Genomic DNA, 21,296 nt, shown 5'->3' with positions numbered 1-21,296 from the left:
AGAGATTACAAGTATTTACATTACTGTAATTGAATTGCTTTTATGGGTGCTTGTATTTTAGTAATTAGTTCCATTTTTATACCCAACAGTTCCTGAGTGAATTATTTTTTTGTTTAAAAATGATCAACGAACAATTGTGAAACTACAAAAAAAAAAAAAAAAACTGATATAACCAGACATGACCAGAGCCTGATAATTTGTTCCTAATTTGAATTGAATTAACTGGTGTTATTTTAATTTAAAATAAGAACTGTACATTTTGACAAACCTTTTATTTTATTTTATTTTATTTATTTATTTTTTCTCTTGTCTGCACATGCTGTCAAAGGTCAACACTACAAGAAGTGCAATCATTATGAGACAGCAATGCATGTTTTGTTATTGCAATAACATAAATTGATTGATTTTATTGCTTAATTGTGACCATCACCAGCCCTATATATATATATATATATATATATATATATATATATATATATATATATATATATATATCAAGTCCATTTACCATTTGTGTGAGTTTGTCTTCTACTAACCAATGCTTTATTTTGCTGGGGGATTATCTGGATTTTAACCCACATTTGTTAAGCAAACGTGAGAGGTGTAGAATATTTTCCAGCATAGACGGATTACTTGGATTTATTATCTGCTTTGTGTGCAAACCCTAATTGTTGGCTTTATAGCCCTGTTCTTTAATCTAATCCTCAATACACCACATTTATAATTTTCTAAAAAATAAAGGCTATTCAGATGGAAAAAACCAATGTGTGTTCACTTGTTTTTTTTTCTTTTAACGTGTGCCGTCATTGTTTTGGAATAAAAAAAAACAACCCAAGTTATCCCAGTGCACCTTAGGTCAAAGTTACAACGGTGATGCGTCATGAACCCTCAGTGCAATATCACCCTAATGCACATAAAGGTTAATGTGCATGCCAACGCATTCACACTCAAACCGGCCCATGTACCAGTTTGAATGGCCCTATGATGCAATGAGTCACCATCTATAAAGTATGTGTTTGTGTAAGAGAGTGAGTCAGAAAGTTTTTCCAAATGCAGATAAACAGAAAGGCTCCCGCCCCGATCCACGCCTAAGTAAGGACACGGTGAATCTGTGAGAACAAAGTCTGAATGGGATTTGAAAGAATCGAAAAGAAGATCAAATCATTTAAGTTTAAGGCAGGATGGACAGGAGGAAAGTTGTGAGTCACTATTTTTAAATAATAGGTTTAAAAACACACAGAGATTTGCATTTAACAAAGAAAGAGAAAAGATAGCGAGAGAGTGAGAGGTCAGTCATTGCTTTAAATCTGACTCATTGCCTGAAAGTGACAAACCACTCCCATCACCAACAGCTCACATGCATCCAGCTGTCCTCGGTTTGCACATCTTTTCCTAGAGCTGTGTCACCAATCTAACTTTCCAGTTTTTAGTGCACCTACATTTTTCCCAACTAGTGCCACATTTTCTTCAGAGCTTTACGAAATCCTTATTCATCAAACCGGCAACAAACATGCTGCATCCGAGTACAGATAGTCTCTGCTAAAGGCCAAGTTTTGTGTGATTATGTTTCCAATTTGTAAATCTCTCATATGGTAAAGATATACTGGCTTCATACAGGTCTTAGGGTGCTGTTCCTCATCGTGGCCTATTGAGGGTGCAAGGTGCTGTACGGCTAACTTACTCTCACGCACATGCTGAAACAATGTGTTTGAAATGGCACGCTCCGTATTATGCACTAGAAACTCAATGAGTATGTACTGTAGTGTGTACTATATAGCACAAGTATGGTTAGGAGGATTAGGATGGTGAGCGTTCCCACTGAAGTATACTTCTAAGTTTCCCAAGATGCATTTCGAACCTACAACCACAAAAACCTGAAGCACACAGAAGCTACAGTAAATATCTCCATTGATTCGCCTCCTTTGAAAGTTCTGAAAACATTTTAAGTGAGAGAGTGACCAAGTAGAATATCAACATCTGGTCATTCGATCCATAAAACTTCTGACGAAACTTCTGATTAACTTCAAAACAAGAGCCTTATTTACAAAAGGGTCAAAAACGAATGGAAGACCAGAAGAGGTGCTCTTGTTTTGAAAAGGGGATGTTTGACTTTTAGCTTGAAGCTGGTCCATGGACAATTTTATGTTCCACTCGCAATGCATCATGGGGCTGTTGAGTACGACTAGTGTGCCCACCGTGCATGATTAGTCCTGATTTACATCTGGGTATTTCCCGCATACTCATTTCCATACTATCTTATGTGAACACACTGCATACTCATTTTAACGTCAGATTTAGTACGAGTAGTACGTTACTATGCAATTTCGAACGAAGCCTTGGTGTGAACCAAAATTATCTTTAAAGTTAACATTTTCCTTCAATTTTAACTTTTATAATCTGCCACGTGTCTTAGTTCTGTCTGTATAATTGTACAATGTATGTAACTAATGTTTCTTGTGATGTTTAATGTTAAATGTAAGGGACCACAGATGTAAATTAGCATACTTTGCTAAATCCAGCTTGTTTACATCATCACGGTTTTACATATGTTTCTGAATGTACTCTCAAATGACATCAATGTGCACAATACATTTAAAGAAATGTAGCATCCACTTAAAAATACTGAACGTTCTTGTTTAAAGTCAATGTCATTGAACGCAACATGATTTCAAAGCACAGACACTAACTGTGTTTCAAAGACAACAAAAAAAAACAAAACAAAAAACTCCAATTGTGTTTGTTTCAGGGACTGAACGTAATCAAATGGAGAAGCTATTGTCAAATATTTCAGAACGTTCTGACCCTGGCACTGAATAGATTTCACCTCCACGTCACACCACCAGGGGGTGCTGTTTAGAAATCTTTCCATATATCATTAGGAAGCACTGTGTTCTTTAGAATTACTCACCTCCAAGCAGGCAGCATTTTCCCAAATGCAATACACTTATGCAAAAAACTACTAATATGATGTAATAGGAGTGTGGTCATCGGTACACACATGGATCCTCAATATTTTTTCTATTAATGTAGAAAGTTTTTTTTTGTTGTAGCTTTTATCTTCATCTCCAGAAACAGTGTGTGTGTCTGCTTTGCCAGCTGGGATTTCAGTATTCCTGCTGAGAAACTGACAAGGATTGACATTTTTGGCGAGCGCGTTCTTTAGCGTCTTTCCCCCCGAAGCTATAGCTAATGCTATGTAATCTCATGGGAAAGAGAATATAAGGATGATTCATAGGTCACGTCTAATAGCGTATGTATGGTTGGTACAGAAACCTGTGAATGTACCCTTTTATAGAGCTGGCACATGAAGAGCTCAGGATTCCCTCTTCTCTGACTCATCTGCAAACATCTGCAACACATGTGCATCACTTTGTGTGTGTGTGTGTGTGTGTGTGTGTGTGTGTGTGTGTGTGTGTTTGAATGAATGAAAAACAAACATGAAATAGACTGAACAATGGGTGCATGTGTCAATATGAAAACCTCTACGTGTGTGTGTGTGTGTGTGTGTGTGTGTGTGTGTGTGTGTGTGTGTGTGTGTGTGTGTGTGTGTGTGTGTGTGTGTGTGTGTGTGTGTGTGTGTTCAAACATCTCTAAAGTATGTTGCCTTAGAACATATATAATCATGTGCTGGTGTTGTTTGGAATATTAAATACAGTGCCGGGCTGCCGGCTCTTATAAAATCAGTAGGCCACATAGCCAAAGTGTGACTCACACACACTGACTCACTGACAGCACTGCCACGGCGTGTGTGTGTGTGTGTATCTAAGTGCATGCGAGTGTGGGTCTGTCTCACACTCCATGAGTTCTCGTGCAAAAACCATTATGTGCTTCTGGTGTTACCCAAATTTTACACACTGCCACATCCCAGAGTTGGGCATCACAAAACTAAGATGTGTGTGTATGACACAGGTATCACACATATTTAATGGGAACTTACTGTAAAACAACATTGATACTAATCGTTACATCAGCGCATAACATGTCACAAAACGTCAAATATTTTGTTAAATCTTACAACACAGACACAAAAGCTGCCCTTAGTAATCCATCTTTGGCAGAAAATCCATGCAAACATGAAGAGAACATGCAACCCTATTAATACTTTAATAAATTAAAAAAAATCAGACCTTAGTGGAATCAAACCCCAGTCTTTAAGCTGAAATGCAATGTAACACTACGAGCCCCCCACTGGATTTATAATGACAAAAAACTGTGGCGTTGGCATGTGTTAGCAGGCAGAGACGACTGGGGGGAGGTGATTCAGGGATGGACTCTGTAGGTCATTAATAGCAGGTTATATGCATGTGATTATTCACACCTGTTTTAGATATTGTAGAGAGCAGCGGAAACAAAAGAGTTACAGTCAGTCTGCAGCTCAGGCAGTATGAACACACTGCTGCAGAGTAACAGCAGAGCTACAAAGATGTACAGTATGTATGGACACTAAAAAGCCAGTCAACCAGAATCCCTTCTGTGTGCCTCTCACTTGTGGAGCAGTTTTCCTAGTTAAGCATATTATCAAATTGTAATTCATCCACACACCCATATTTAAGTACTTCATGTTCAACTTTACGTGGTAAACTTTAAATATCCTTTTTTTGTAGGCAACAAAATTAGTCTCAGGCCTCCTTCTTCATATTTAGCGTTTCGTGGTGGTGCACCTGTTGTCAAGGGCAGTAAATCAAATGAATTATTATTCAGTTTCTACCTCACTCTGCAGGTTCTCACACCCAAATGTAGATTAAGGGTATCTCCTCTCTAAACAAAAGCTCTCATATTAGAAATTTTGCATTGGTATGTGTCGGCGTTTTGCAGCACCTGATGTGACACTTTTTTTAAGCCTCATTCACCTGACAAATACAAATCTTATTTTGAAATATTTAAAATAATCCTGGACATCAGAGTTATCATATGGCTTTTTTCGAAGATATGAGATTTTTGCATGTAAAGAATTCTCTTAAAATGTTCAACACTGTCAGGGTTTTTTTATGGTCTTGGTCTTGGCTCGATCTTAGTGCACTCTGGTCTTCGGCAAGTCTTGGTCTCATAGTGTGGCCTTCAGTAAAACAATAATATCTACTGTATAGTATAACACTGTTAACAAGCCAAGAAGCAAGCACATAATTCCTCAGCTTCATTGGTTTGTTCTGTTTAGAGGACTTCACTGTGCGAATGGAAAACCACCACCAAAGAAGAGACATGCTGATACCACAGAGTGGAAATCTAGCTCTCATAATAAAAACAATTTGTCAATAAAATATGTCAAGAAAAAAAAAGTGCAAATGCTCAATTAAACCCAGAGCAGCTTTGAGTAACTCAACCCTAAACCCACTTTTTTCTTCTGAATACATATGTATTAAGTAGTGCTGTTTATTAACCCTAGTCCCACTCTTCACATTTTAGTAAAATTATTTAAATTTTGCCTATTTAATTGTAAAATGTCAGAGTTGTTGGCCACAAATGCTGCGTTCACACCGAATGCGTCTTCTGCGGCACCAAACAAAAAATGTCCCCATTCGTTTCGTATGCGTGTTTGAAGCGAAGCCCCGCCCACCAGCGACGCATCCAACTCGGTGAGTTTCACTGCCTGCTAAGCGAGAAGCTGCGCTCCTTTTTCTCCTCTCATAAACATAAACCAGCAGTGAAAAAAGCTGGTGTGATTAGCGGCTAATGCTATCCTAGCTCAGTGCTGACTTTCAAAGATGAAAACTACAGAGAGGACTTTTATCTGCTACTACCGCTAATTCTCCTCCACGCCAAATCCTTCTAGTCTGGTCCCAGTGATAAAGGCCGTGTCATAGAGCTCCAGGTGGTCACACACTGCTTCTACTCCATGGTTGAATGGGTGAACAGACCGGTGTCCGTGTTGATGGCCTGACGTCATCGTCAACAAAAACTCTGATTGACTTTTGTCATGAAACAGTTGCAGGAGTTCAATATTTTCAACTCTTGTGAATGTGCGAATATGACAAAAAAAATCAGAAGCGCGCTCGCACGGCCGACGCTCTTGACGTGCGAATCGGACAACACCGAAAGATTTCACCTCTGGGACACATCTATCCATTGACTTTGTATGTAATCTGGATGCACAAACGTTTCGTGACGCATCCGGTGTGTACGCAGCATAAGGATTGAACGCCGACTATTACAATTGAATTTTGCTATCGGCTGAAACTGATTCTTTAGATTCTTTAGATGTTTCTTCAGCTCGTGTTTTGTTGAAGGGTTTAGGCTGAAATCAGACCTGCCTCTACTTGGAGTGAACAAGAGTACCAGTAGTTTTCAAGGATGTTTGAGAAACAAGGTCCTAAAATCAGTTTTTTCAATCATATTTTTTTAATCATCTCTTCAGCAATGCACAATATCAAGGACAAAAAACAGCACGACACGTCCACAAAACAAGCAATCTCTTCCTTTTCTACAAAACCTGAGAGAACTGATCTTTGGCTCAGTCCATCTGTTCCTTCTGCTGCACAAGTCACCCAAAAATCAGAAATAAAGAAAAGCTTCTCCCTGTTTTTAGCTAAAGTGGGCAGTAATTAAAACACCTCTGAAATAAGTCATATTTACAGTTTATACTCCAAATTAAATATTTTATGACTTCAACAAAACTGTGACCCCTCACCTTCTACCAACTTGGTATAGTCCAATTTAGAGCATTGGTGTCAGGTGCTGCCTGAAGAAGCAAACAAAGAAGTGACGTTACGGAAATTAAAGCCATTCTAAATAAAACTTTAAAACAAACATCCTGTGCAAATGTTTGTGTTCTGCTTCAGTGAGGGGAGCCGATCATCTCTCTCATTTTGTTTAAAACAAAATCCAGGTTTTTACAGGTTTTCATGTGTGTTGCTTTGGCCATGTTTGATTTGCATGCATCTTTTTTCATTTTAAGTAAAGACAAATAACACTAATACATGTGTTTAAAGGGTGAAGATCACACGTGCGCAGTTTTTGTTTTTTAAAGACGAAAAACACAAGAATCGTATTCATGTAGGCATTTAATCCTCATTATTTTACATTAGAGCCGTGAGTTCAGAATTGATGTGTGATTTCATTGTGTGTATCTGTTAAACCTAATATTCAGGTTTGACTTCCTACCATTACACACCAAAGCTGCTGTTAATGATGTTGAATCAACGGGAATGGAAAATGTGTGCGTGTGTGTGCGCTTTAACTAAACTGTAAACATGGTACCACCGTTATCAGTTATATATTTTCTAAATAAATACCGAGCAGCCACTTGTCACTAATGTGCAGAGTGAGAAAGCTTTACACTAAAAAAAAAAAAAAAAAAAAATCACATGCAATAAACACAATAACTAAATAGAACCATATGGATTTGAATGACGTCCATAAGGTAAGCTTCAACACTATCAGTGTAAGTTTTAGCTATGTCTTGTAAACATCTGTATACTGTATTGTATTTTTACATTCTATGTTATTTTAATCTATTGCTTAGATTGTATTGTTTGTTTAATTTTAATATTGTTTGTCTTTTGAAGCCCCCTGATCCACCTACTCCAGTACACAAACTCAATATCAATGTCATGTTATGATGTTACACAGGGTTTATTGACAAAGTGAAAACAAACATAACACGGATCCAGTTCACTCAGCGTTAAAGTTGTGTGTTTCCACAACCTGTGCTGTTTTACAGTGTATACATTGCGCAAGCTGCTTATCAGAAGGAGTTGTGTTATGATCTGTGAGGGAGGCCTTGGCTCAGGTTATTGCAGGAGCTCACTGTCACTTTAGCCTTGGCTGCCTAGCCCTGTGTGCTTATTCGCGTGTGTGAGATTAACCAATATCTCCCTGGTGTTTTTCTGTCCCTAAATATCCCCGGCCAGCAGCAGCAGCAGCCTGCTATCAGTGGGACCTTGTCAGCCATGCTCAGTCTCATGGCAGGTGAGCTGGACGTCGCTTTACGGTCAACTAACTGCTTCCTGGTATAATACTGCACATGAACTGTATCCACATGATCTTTTCTATTATATCCAACTATCTTTGTGAACTTTAACCAGATGAATCGTTTGTGAACATTGGTCAGAGATGAATTCAAACACTAAAAAAAAGCTGTTAGGGAATATCATGACAAGGGGGTGAAAACAGGCAAATTAGTGGCCAAATCTGTCCCACAACTGGTAAAAAGGACAATGGAGCTGGTGTTTAGGTCTTTGATGGTCTTTGTTCCACTAGATTTTTGATTTATTGATTTTCCTGGGATTAATAAAGGAATTCTGATTCCGATTTTTTTATCCCTTAATTTGCAATTTTACAGTTTTATGCATCGACAGTTTGTATTGTTTTTAGTTGTGCTTTAACTGTACTGACCCATCCCATTAGGATGCTTTTTTTTTTTCTTAGCTTACTCAGATTTCATGCAGTTTTACCATTTCTGAGATATCAAATAACATCATGTGTCAAACATTATGCCTGCTGTACTCTAGTTGTTGTTCTCTCAGTAACAATCATGTGACTTTAGAGCGGGAGAGATGAGGCAGAAAAACAAACCGACAAGGAAAGAATATGGTGGACTGCTATGATTTGACAAGATGCCCACACAAGAGCGCCCAACTCAAGAGTGTCAAGCTCATTTTAGCTCATAGGCCATACTTTACACAAATCAAGAAAAATCCTCTTGTTTTTGTTTTTAAGAAGAGTCCAATGTCTACATAACTGTGCCTTTGTTTTAACACAGCCAGATGTAAAGGACTCTATAGTAAGTTAGCATTTAGCTACAGCTATCTGAAGCTGAACTATAAGGTGATTTAACCAATCATAGTAATGTTCACCTTCATTCAAACCATCCAGTGTCTGAAATGGATGCACTACCTGGCAGGATTCTGCTCACGGGGGTTCTGAGTTTGACACGTCTCCCATGAGTCTGAGACAGCAGAAACGACCGAGTCTCTGGGAAGTCATATTTCACAAGAACGTGTGAAACTGCGCGAATGTGCACACAGGGGTCATGCACAGTGGAAAAAAATATTTGTCTGCCCTCTTGCACAACAAAGACAGCGTTCTCCCGGCCTCCATGTTTTGAAAAAAGTCCGGACAGAGCCCTTGCTTTCTCCTACACCGCCCCCATCTCTCCTCCTCTCACTCTCGCTCTCGTCAGTCTGAGAAATAAAGTGAAACTGAAGAGAGAATGTGACATGAGAAGCTGTCAGGCCCAGCTCGGGTCAACAGCGGGGGATCAGAGCTATGTCTGGAACGATACAGTCACTGAGCGATGTGATAAACGTCTCTCAGGGATGCTTTATTACACGACAGCATGGTGAAAAGAGGGGGTTGTGTGTGTGTGTGTGTGTAAAGTTTCTCCTCGAGGTTTGAGAGCAGAGCAGAGCCTGTGACGTTTGCTTAGTGGCCCGAGGTGAAAGTAACAGATTACAAGTACTCACATAATTGAGTTGGTTTTATGGGTACTTGTACTTTTTTGAGTATATTATTAAATCAGTAATTTTACTTGCACTTTCATACGTTTTAAAAGACGTAAAGTAAATCATTACATTTCTACACCCAGCTGTTACTGAGTCAATTATTATGTTACGTCCTAAATGATCAACAGACATTGTGAAACGACAAAAAAAATGAATTGCCCAGACAACAAGCGAATGCATCACATCATAGCCGACCAACCAGATTTAATGTAATGCACCGCGTCAATAACAGACGCAAAACTCTAAAACTTCTGTTTTAGAGTTCATAAATGTAGCTATACTTAGAGCCTAAGAATTTTTATTTTGTTTTGAATTGAATTCTTTTGTTTGGTTTGTTTTAGGAATTGTACATTTTGACAAACCTTTTATTTTATACAGATGCCTTCGTAAAAAAATAAATAAATAAATAAATTAAGTTCCAATTGTGCAAGATTTGGTCTCTTCCTTTTTAAGTTTATACATGAAATGTTTACTGTGTGCAAGGGAACTGCGGTAAGTTTTATTACCCCCCCCCCCCCCCCCCCCCCCCCCCAAAAAAAAAGGTGGGGGGTTAAAGAAACTAGTAACTTTTACTTTGAGTACTATTTAATTGAGCTACTTTTTACTTGTACTTGAGTGTTTTATGTATGACTTACTTGTATCTGAGTAAAATTTCAATCAAGTAACAGTACTTGAGTAGGATTTACCAATACTCTATACACTAGTGACTGTCATACAAATGATTAATGAAAGCCCAACAGGGGGCATCCCCAAAATGATAAACGAAGAACAAAAGTGCCAAAAAAAAAATGGATTAACTTCCGTACTTTGATGTGTGCAGTCATTGTAGTGGTGACTATAAGGGGCGCCTGGGAACAGCCAGTCCACTAATGAGGATCTATCCCATGAGGATTTAGTACAGTACAGAGGAATGCAGGCTTGCCGCTCTCATGACTGACCCTGCCCTGTCACACACAAACACACATGGGGCTACTTTCTTGTCAGTGCGCTACCCTCTAACACACAAATGAGGCATCCAAGAATATGCCTAAGAAACAAACATAACGAGCACACTGGGGAATTTGACACTAATTTGAGAAGAGAGTGAGTAAAGGCAGAAGAAGAAGAAAGGAGGGGGAAAAAACAGATGGGGATGAAGGGAGAAACAAACAGAGGCACTGGAGGGTCACGGCGAGGAAGTGGGACTTCTGAGGAGATAAATATCAGGCCTGGCTTTGCACTCAACAAACTGGCTCACCATGGCACTTCACGGGCCAACTACGAGCTAGTCGAGCAGATCTCGTGTCTGAAGCGGACAGATCTTGTCACGGGTGGCCTGCTGACGACGCCTGCTGCCATCTGAAAGACAGCATGGACGTCCCCTCGCTGTCACAGAACACACCAAGTTCTTCACAGTCCAGAGAACGCAACAGTGAGACGAAGAATGTGAGAAAGTCTGTTTTAAATAAGTGCCAAAAAGTGCTGATTAGAGAACAACGTCTAGACCGAAAGTTACAATTTCACAATGTCCAAGTAGTCACATTTGTAACGCACAACATGCAAAAGAAGAGGCTAGTGTCAAAGAATAGGAAACTTTGCAGACAGCCTCATTTGTAACTAATGAGTGCAGATACTGATACGCGAAAAAGTAAGAAACAGCAGACAGGAGTACAGAATTTTAATAGGTAATAACTTTTAACACCCATTTTTAGCAGTTCTTGGCCAGCAAAGCCTATTCCACTGGCTTAAACACACTCAGAATTACACACCTATGTTTGATCACATTTGATTGACCATTTCAAATGCGTTCAAGGCCTTTGTTTTTGTCTGTTCAAAAGTAGGATTTTGACAAAATTTTGACCAAAGATAGACCTTACAGCAATCCCTTGAAAAATCCCTATCTCTCACCATTGGCAACATTTCAAAAATGTATATCTGTCTATCTATCTTGTATGTGACTGTTTCTTAATTACCACACAGAATTTCATCCAGATTACACATTTCATCACGATTTTCCCCCAAAAATTGGAGGTGCCCATGTATTTAGATTTCTATTAATGGGGATAGAAATGTCTTCCAAGCCTTTGTGAGGCCAAAATAAACAGCTATGAGCCTGTTGCTTTAAATAATATTCAAATCTATTATATATGTATATTGATCTGACATCATTTACAGCATTACCTGAAGAGAAAAGTCCATCAAAATGTAAACAAAAAATTTAAAAATAAACCAATGGAGTAGCAATCAATTTAAAGTGATGTCAGTTGCAGTCATATATATATATACTGTATATTATTCTGACAGGGCTTGTGTACCTCATGAGGCACTTGGCACCTGAACAGCATCGTTTGTACAGATAAAAGAGCAGGAAGTTACACTGCAGTAAAGATATTTGTCTGATAATGCAGAATTTCCCCTAAAAAACTTGCTAAGCCTGGTGGTAGAGAAGCCCACCGGCGGCCCAACGTGTTTTTTGTTAAAAAAAAAATGTTAAAAGTTGAGAGGAATTTTGAAATTACGACTATTATGTGTTATTATAAGCCATTTATTAATGATACTTAAACGTAGAGTTTTACAAAAAGGCACAATTTTGAAATACGGTTTTAAAAAACACAAGTAAATCTGTGGCCCTTTGTGGTTTGATGACTGTAAGCCGTGTACTTCTCTAGTCTCTTCCTTTCATGAAGTGGTTAGCGTTAGCTCTAGTCTTATGTGTCGGTGGGTTAGCTTAGCATGCTTTAGTAAAGCACCATCACCATGTTTGTGGGAACTTTGGATGGATCTTACGGAGAAACTTAGACTGGTTCACTTTGTTGGGTAGGTGTCTGGTCTTAACCAAGTAGCGGTGCGTCATGTATTGCTGCTCGTCACAGCTTCAGGTAGACTGACTAGCCGAGCTGCGTGTGTGAGCGTCGTCGACAGCGCTGAGCTCCCGATGACAGCGCTGAGCTCCCTGTAACAGCGCTGAGCTCCCTGTAACAGCGCTGAGCTCCCTGTAACAGCGCTGAGCTCCCTGTAACAGCGTTGAGCTCCCTGTAACAGCGTTGAGCTCCCTGTAACAGCGTTGAGCTCCCTGTCAGAGCACTGAGCTCCTGGTAAGAGCACTGAGCTCCTGGTAAGAGCGTTGAGCTCCCTGTAGCAGCACTGAGCTCCCGGTCAGAGCGCTGAGCACTCGGTAAGAGCGTTGAGCTCCCTGTAACAGCGCTGAGCTCCCTGTAACAGCGCTGAGCTCCCGGTCAGACTGCTGAGCTCCCGGTAAAAGCGCTGAGCTCCCTGTAAAAGTGCTGAGCTCCCTGTAAAAGCGCTGAGCTCCCTGTAAAAGCGCTGAGCTCCCTGTAAAAGCGCTGAGCTCCCTGTAAAAGCGCTGAGCTCCCTGTAAAAGCGCTGAGCTCCCAGTAAAAGCGCTGAGCTCCCAGTAACAGTGCTGAGCTCCCTGTAAAAGCGCTGAGCTCCCTGTAAAAGCGCTGAGCTCCCAGTAACAGTGCTGAGCTCCCAGTAACAGTGCTGAGCTCCCTGTAACAGCGCTGAGCTCCCGCTAATCACATCCGTAACATGCATACAGCTCTGAGCAAAGATATATAGAAGGTGGATCACTCTTCATGAAAAAACAATGTTCAGCTCCACCCACAGCTTGAAAAAAAATAGTTGAACCTTAAAATGTAACATTTTCAGATTAATAAACAAGTGATGCTTAGCCTGGCGGGGGCAAGAAAAGCCTGGCAACCTGCCAGGCCTATAAAGCACTGGGGGAAACCCTGGAAGTCAGTGTTTGATGCTTTTCCAAAGATGGAGATCTGCCTCGAGCATCAACACTATCAGTGTAAGTTTCAGCTTTGTCTTGTAAACATCTGTATACTGTATTGTATTTTTAGATTCTGTGTTATTTTAATCTATATTGTTTTTCTTTTGAACCCCCCTGATCCACCTACTCCATAAGGCCTTGATGTATTTGTATCTATGTGCGATGTAATTAATGTAAATTGTAGTGCACTTATTAAGTTTAGTTTCTGTTTCACATTATATTTTAGGTTTTTCTCACAACAGGTGCATGTGGGGAATAGACGGCACCGTATCTCAGAATGTCTTTATTTTGGTGTTGAATAAACTTGCATCGCCAAAAAATAAATAATCTTCACAGCCTGATTTCCAGTCCAGTGATCTGGTTATTGTTAGATAATAAATGAAGTAGTATGGTTGGTTTATATCACCGTGTGAGCTGCTCACTGCTACAATGACGGTGAGTAACTGCTGTGCACCCTTCTCAGGAATAAACACTGGGCCACTGCTAATCGTCCCAGTGTCAGCCATGCGTAGCACCATGTCACTGAATGCCTTCCAGGTCTTTGTTTTGGAAAATGTGGCCGGGGTTGCCATGGTGCTGGTGTTTGATGTTTTGTAATTACTCGAGACCATTGATTGCACAAGGCTTCACCCTGGCGCTTCTCCATCTGTGGGCCACCCTGGACATCTCATCAAACATCACATTAAGCAGCGTTTATGCAGTCCACTCCCTACCTAATTCCTTACATGGCCTAAGAGGAGTGAGAGGACGGAGAGAATGCAATGCACACACAAGTAGTGCAATAAGGATCATTTAAGGCTTTAACAAAGCTGTGATTTGCTGTTTGAAAAACAATTTTGATTGGAGGCTTAGGAGATCTGACAAGTGAGAGCTGATTACTGCTAAAGACTCTGACTGGTGCTGAAGCTTCCACTGGTGGTAAAACCATTGAACCATCAGGCAGGTTTCCTCTATTTATTTATTTATTCTTCTTATTTCAGAAGGGACAGTACATGTCAATGAACATTCAACAAATATGTCAGATTATAGCCATAGGCTCATTTTTATCTGTTGTCCCTTACCTTCTTATTTCATATTCAGAAGATAAGAGAATGTATGATTTACATTAATACTAATACATATTTAGATTAGGGCCACAGCGCCGTCTTTATACCAAATGTTTCTGTTTGCATGTTCTCCATGGAGGAAGATTTGTGTTTTTCAATAAGAATCAATATTTCCAATAAAAAAAAAAAAGTGTTGAAATGCAAAAAATATATATTATAGACCCAAATAATTGCAATTGGACACTTTTTTCTTTGATTGAAAATATTTTTTTGATGTATTTATTTTTCTTGGATTAAAATGTTTTATTTGATTTAATAATAAAGACGCAAATATACTACTCATAATATGGCCCAAATACAAAAAGAGGACTTCAATAAAAAATATATATAATATTTTCAACTTTTTTATTTTGATTGAATAATAACCTCCATAGTAGTTAAAGTATCTGCTTGTGCGATTTTTCTCCAAATCCTCAATTTCAAACACATTTTAGTTGGATTGGAGTTATATCAAAAATAAACTTCCTTTGATGTAGCAATTAAGTTTGGAACAATTATAAAATAATCATTTATATTTATATTCATTAAAGCTGCAGTATGTAAGTTTTTATTTTTGGCGTCATTTGATCAAAAATCCTTAATAACCTTTGAGCATTTTGTAATTCAAAATGCTCTGAGTGCGACTCCGGACCTCTGCTCCTTCTGTATTTATGCTTTTGAAATCAGGGAGTTAGATGCTCTTTTTCAGCCAACTAGAGATCTTTTTACAAACCATGGTCACTTTCGGGCATTTCTATTGGCTGTCGAAGCGCGTTCACGTCCTATCAGTAGCAAAAGTGCAACGGCGGACGTTCCAGCAGGAAAAGTCTCCATTGCGTCAATGCATAACAGTTACAAGGCAAAGCAAGTTAAAAAAAGAAAAGGAAGAACAACCTGGAGAAGCGAGAGATTAAGAGAGAGAGACAGTGATAACAGAGAACTAGAGCACTCAGAGAGCGCAGACCTCCGCCAAGTAGCTAATTTCACCCATATTGTGATTTAAAGAGTACAGCACGCACTTCCCTACCACTACTGCATAAGCCATAAACCACTACGCATAAAAGGAGCAGGCACATTTACCCATACTGTGATTTCCACGAGTGGTATTTTCTTATTTTTGGTCATTGAGAACATCCCCAAAATTTTATCACCTGTTCCTTGTCCCAGTATCAACATTTCCTGAAAATGTCATCTAAATCTGTTCTTAACTTGTCAGGTGATCTTGCTAAAAACAAACAAACAGACAGACAAACGCAGGGCAAAACATAACCTTCCGCTCTGCGCTTCACGCTTGGTGGAGGTAATAAAAGACATGAGCATTCACGCTGATGCCCGTGAACAACAAGGAAACGGGAAGTAAGTCATGTTGAAAACAAAGAAGGGAGCATGGTTGTTTCCATACCGGTCTCACAGATTCTACATACTGCAGCTTTAATGTATTCATCTATTTATTAGTTATCAACATATTAAATAGTAATAGGTACATAATTCTGTCTAAAAGCTATAAAACAAGAAAACACTGCCTATACACTGTGATTAAATTCCATAACGTAGTTTATCTTAAACCTAAAACTAATTAAGAAACTTTCTGAACGACATCACTACATTTAGCTGTAGACTGATGTTAGCCTTTCGTATTCTTAGGATACTCACAAAGATGGAAACATTTTCATCAGTTTATATGTTTTAACATTCACTTTAACCGAATGCACTTTAGAATAATATAGGTGACCAGAAAGCAACTCAACATGCATCATTTAGTGTGACGTTCACTGACCTGTCAATCATCCGTATCGGTGAGTGAAATGTGAAAGAATATTTGATCATTTAGCATTTTAAGATAAAGTCAAGCATTCTTGTAGGTTTTAGCCAAGGCAAAACCTCATTTTCTATTACCTTCCAGTGTTTATGTTGTCTACATAAACCTGAATAAATATCTGTGTTTTGGCCCATCAATAAAAAAAGTAAAAAGCATTTCTTTTAAAAATATAGATCTATAGTTTTCCAAAACTTTATTTTAGTCTTTATTTATGTCCTTCATGCTATGCAAGGTGTTCACGTCCCTCTGCTGTCCTTTTCCTGCCTAATGCATGTCATGTGACCTATTTTGAAAACAATGAGCCCTGCTTTCCATCCCCAGAGGTGACAATCAGAGGCTCATGCTGCCTTCAGGGCCGACCTTCACGTAACCAGCGCTCGCACATGGGCACGCCTCGAGGTGTCACACTGTCGACTGGTCAAGGACGTGACAGTGTGGTGGTTGAAGGGATGGATGTGTGGGAGTAGAGGCTCTAATCTCTAGAGAGCATCCACATATGGTAGCTATGCTTTTTTAATTACATTTAATATTACATTTTATCAGTGTTTTCTAAGGACTGGTTAATATAAATGAAATATAGACCTGTTCCTGCCGTGATTGTAATTGAATTAAGATAATTGACTTTGTAATTGTCATAAAAAGACAATAAAAATTGTCAATTATAATTGAACGCAAAACTGGGGAACCTTGTTACAGTTGTATGTCTTACACATATGTAGATAATTATTAAAATATGTTTGATAGCGAGCTTTCCCACATTTGTCCATATAAAAAATATAAATCTATGTTTATACTGGCATGAAAAAAGGCTCAGACGCCCTCGCCAAAAATATGAATACCTATATTTTCATTGATTAGGAAGCCGAACAAATTATAACCAAGTGATGAAAAATAAATCAAATAATAGATCGACATTTGTTTAGTGTATTTTACAGCTGATTTAGGACCCGTTATCATAAGAGATGCTAACAGAAAGCTAACATAAGTGGAAAGCCATGTTTTATGGGCTTATTTATTAAAGGCTCAGTAATTGTGATTAATTGTAATTGAACTTTAGTAATTGAGAATGTAATTGTAATTGACTTACAGAGGAAAAATTATATTTTAATTGTAATTGGAAAAATTGTCAGTCACAAAATCGTAATTGAGTTGTAACTGAACATTGATAATTAAAGACGTAATTGTAATCGGAAAAAATGTTGATCGTAATCGTAATCGAGTTGTAATTTAACATTGATAATTGAAGATGTAATTGCAATTGAAAAATGTAATTGACCCCAACCCTGGACCTGTATATGAGATGTGTTTTTAATGCTTTTTATAGTAAAGAATCTTTTTTCTCTTGGGAAAAGTTCTGTGGATTGAATCTTATACTTATGTGCAGGGATTTCCCACTTTTTCTGAACCTGTTCTTTGAAGCAGCTCACAGACGGTGCTATAGCTCTCCAGCGCAGCTTACATCACAACCATAATAAATGGGATACAGGATATGCAGACACATACATGTGGACTTTCCCTAAAGCTGCTCTGAAAGCAGTGTCAACTTTTAGATTTCTTGCTTAGCAATCCACAATGGATCACAGGGGATATATATCCCCCCCAAAGCAATGCAGGAATCTGAAGACTGGGCATGAAATTTGAAACAGCAGACCACCCAACATGAAAACAATATGCAGAGTGCATGGAAATAACTTTTTTTTTTTTTTTAATTCTTAATTTAGTATAACTTTTTTTTTTTTTTTTTTTAATAATTGAATACAAAGTCAAGATTATAGAGCATTTTACAGCTCGAATTAAAAAAAGTCTACCGATCAAACTGACTTTGCAGTTCAGTAAAAGCGATAATGTGTGCAGGAAGGCTTGGTGCTGTAAACGTGCTTGTAATTTCAGAGGCCGTTAAATTTAACTAAATGGAAAAACAATCTTCCGATAGCCTGACTGTCTTTCCCTAAGCTGTGTTTACCGTTGTTTGTGCCTCAGTGTGAAGATTTAAAGTGCTGGTTGCTGCACAGTTGTGCACATGCAGCCCATTTGCCCAGAGCAAATAGCAACATTCTAAGAAAGGGGAAAGGGGGGGGAGGGGGGGGGTGCTTTGCAAAGGCTTTTCACATGTTTTTTTTTTTTTTTTCATTTTCTGCCGATGTCATTTGCGTTCACTCAGGTTTGCACAATTTTCTGTTTCATTAGAAGTTGAGCAACATGTGGATAAAGATCAAAAACAGTCGTTTCTTTTAAAAACACTGCCCTGAAACACTCAATAGGGGAATGGACGTGAATCATGTCGGAGCTCCTGTTTAATTGCATTTTAATCACAGTCTACACTGACACGCTACGGGTGGTTCTCGGGGATATTTGAAAAGGTCATCTGGTTTCCACAAATGCCTTGCTTAATAGGTGTTAGCTTAACTTGTAAGAGCCTGTAAGTCTGCTTGCATTCCTGCATAACCATAACCTCTGGAAGTTACAGGTTGCTGGTGAAAGCCTCCAGTGGTTTACTTTCAATATGTTCACAAGAGAAGGAAGTGCTAACTGCTAACATCAATTCAAAAACAAAATCCATCTAGTTACATGGGATAAAATAGTTTATTTAGTCTTCACAGTTTAAAAAAAATACTCAATAACCATAAACGCATCATATTTGAGTTATTGCTGAATTTGATTTACGCTGACCTGCCATAAAAGCCGTTGCATTAAAAGAGGAACACCTGAAAGATGACGGATGGTCAAACAAATGCTTTAGTGACAAGGTGGCCAAGCCGACTTTCAAACACTGTTTGTGTGCTTCACTGTATGATATCCTCCCTGCTTTCCTGATGCTTCAGATGCTTTTCTTCCAAGCTCCTGCTGAAGGGACTTCATGAGAAAGCAAACACCAAACTAGGCAAGCAATGACCAGGCTCTTATTCCCAACCTTTTCCCTTTTCACATGCGCAGACAGGTTCAGCATTATTTATGGTGTCAGTTGGGACACTGGCTTTATTGGCCTTGAGCTTTACTGTAACTGATTCCCTTTGACAATGACTCTCAGCACCTGCAGGTACCATGAGTGCTCACAGCCACTGAGCATATATCACCATCACCCAGTTCGTCAGTGCACTTCCTAATGCCATGACACTCCAATGTCTGCTGCTCCCATAATGAGGATGGAAGCCCATCATCTGTTTTCAGGTGTTCCTCACTACGTCTAACACAGGTGGAAATTCACTTTTGTCCATCGTCACATGACATGTAATTAAAGTGGTGACAAATATGGGTGGATTCAAAAAAAGGCTTTGCAAAAAGATGACTTATTGTGACCTGATCTTAGCCACAGCCCTATATAACAACCATCTGAGAGACTCACACTGTGTATCATTTTGTTTTACAAAGAAAACTAGATCGAGTTTTTACATTCAGTACCCCATAATATTTTTGATACTTTTTCATAGCTGACATATTTTCAACATTTAGGTCATTTTTCCTTCATTTGAGACAGAATCTCATGTAAAACAACATGTTCGTTAATGTTAAAAATGTGTGCATGTGAAAAATAAATCTAAATGTAAAAGTTCAATTTAAATGTTAAATCTATATTTAAATGTTAATCGTCTATAAGTGTAAAGCTAAATGTTTAGAAATTGTGCAAAGTGGGCAGGTCAGCACCTTTCAATCACGAGGCCCCGCCCACACCACCTACTTCGGCTCAGTGAGTGAGGAGAGGGGAAGAGCGAGAACTCAAAAGAGCGGTAATGACTGGTGTACGGGCTGCACATCAGCAGATAGAATGTGTGGACAACTGCCCTCACACAGTTTAACAGATGTAGGTTCACTGAGAGCACCAGCATGCTGTATGTCAACTCACTTTTACCCGTGGAGGGTGGAGTGTGTGGCGTGTGGGCGGGGCCTCGTGATCGACAGGTGCTGAGCAGCCCATTTTGTATAACATTTAGATTTAAATTTAACATTTAAACTACATTTTTATATTTAGATTTAACATTTACATTTAGGTTTATTTTTCATGTTTACACATTTTTAACAATGGTATACATGAATGTGTCTCAAATGAAAGAAAAATCCGCAAAATGTGAGGAACATGAGCTAAATGTTCAAAATATGTCAGCTATGAAACCATGACCGAGTTTTAACATTCAGTACAAGATTACGTTGCACTGTTGAGTTGATGCATGTGTGCGTTATGTGTGTAAATGGCTGTTTGTATATGTTCGTTTACACTGCACTCTTTTCTTGACTCGACAAGCAGCTTCTACTTTTACATTATGCTAATATCCTAAATGCTGGGACCTCTTTTTTGACTCGGGGTCACACGCCATGCTCTCAATTATTCATCATATGATGCAAAATCTTTCGCACAAAGCCCATTCCAACTTTAATATTCAAGATCACATTTTAATTAGCTGTTGTTCAGCGCTGTTACGCTCACATTCCCAATAATGATGGGTTTCCAAGCTGAGCATTTCTCAACCACGAATTTGTCCCTTGAGTCATTCCGTCCTGTGTAATCCTTTGTCTGATAGATGTATACGAGACACGACCCTCAGACAGTGGGGCCTTTTGAAATGCAACAAATTTGAAATGTAAAAATGTTCCTCTTTTTTTGTTTGATTACTACCCCGGACCACACAGTCTGTGGAGGAGCGGTTGGAATTTTTTGCTTTAATAAGGATGTCTCAGGTCAAAACAAGCCTTTCATACATATTCATGCTGCAGCGTCTGTAAAAACAGGCATTTCTGAATCATCAACAAATCAAAAGGCGGACGTGTGTGTGCAGGGATACTTTAAAAAAGATATCTTCTTATATTCAATTTGAAAAAAAAAAAAAAAAAAAAAAAATCATTCATGATTTTTTTTTTTATTACACTGCTGAGATAAATCTTTGGTTTCATTAGACAGGGTTCAACAAAATTGCTGCACCAAACTATTCACGGTTCAAACATGAAGCATAAAGAGACTGTTTTCCACAAACTGCATCATTAGCATCCCCCATGAATAAAACAATATTAGTCATAATACATGCTTGTGAAAAAAGGGAGCAATAGCTGTGCAGCAAAAATACCTTTTTGTGCTCACACACAAACTCTCCTCCCATGGCACTCAGACAATAAACTCTGCAGTCTGTGGAAACAAAGGAATATTAACACTGGGAAAATCGCTCTTTTACTGAATCTCAGAT

Source organism: Gouania willdenowi, chromosome 11 (assembly GCF_900634775.1).
Source record: "Gouania willdenowi chromosome 11, fGouWil2.1, whole genome shotgun sequence".
NCBI classification, from domain to species: domain Eukaryota; kingdom Metazoa; phylum Chordata; class Actinopteri; order Blenniiformes; family Gobiesocidae; genus Gouania; species Gouania willdenowi.
This window is presented reverse-complemented; position numbering follows the sequence as displayed.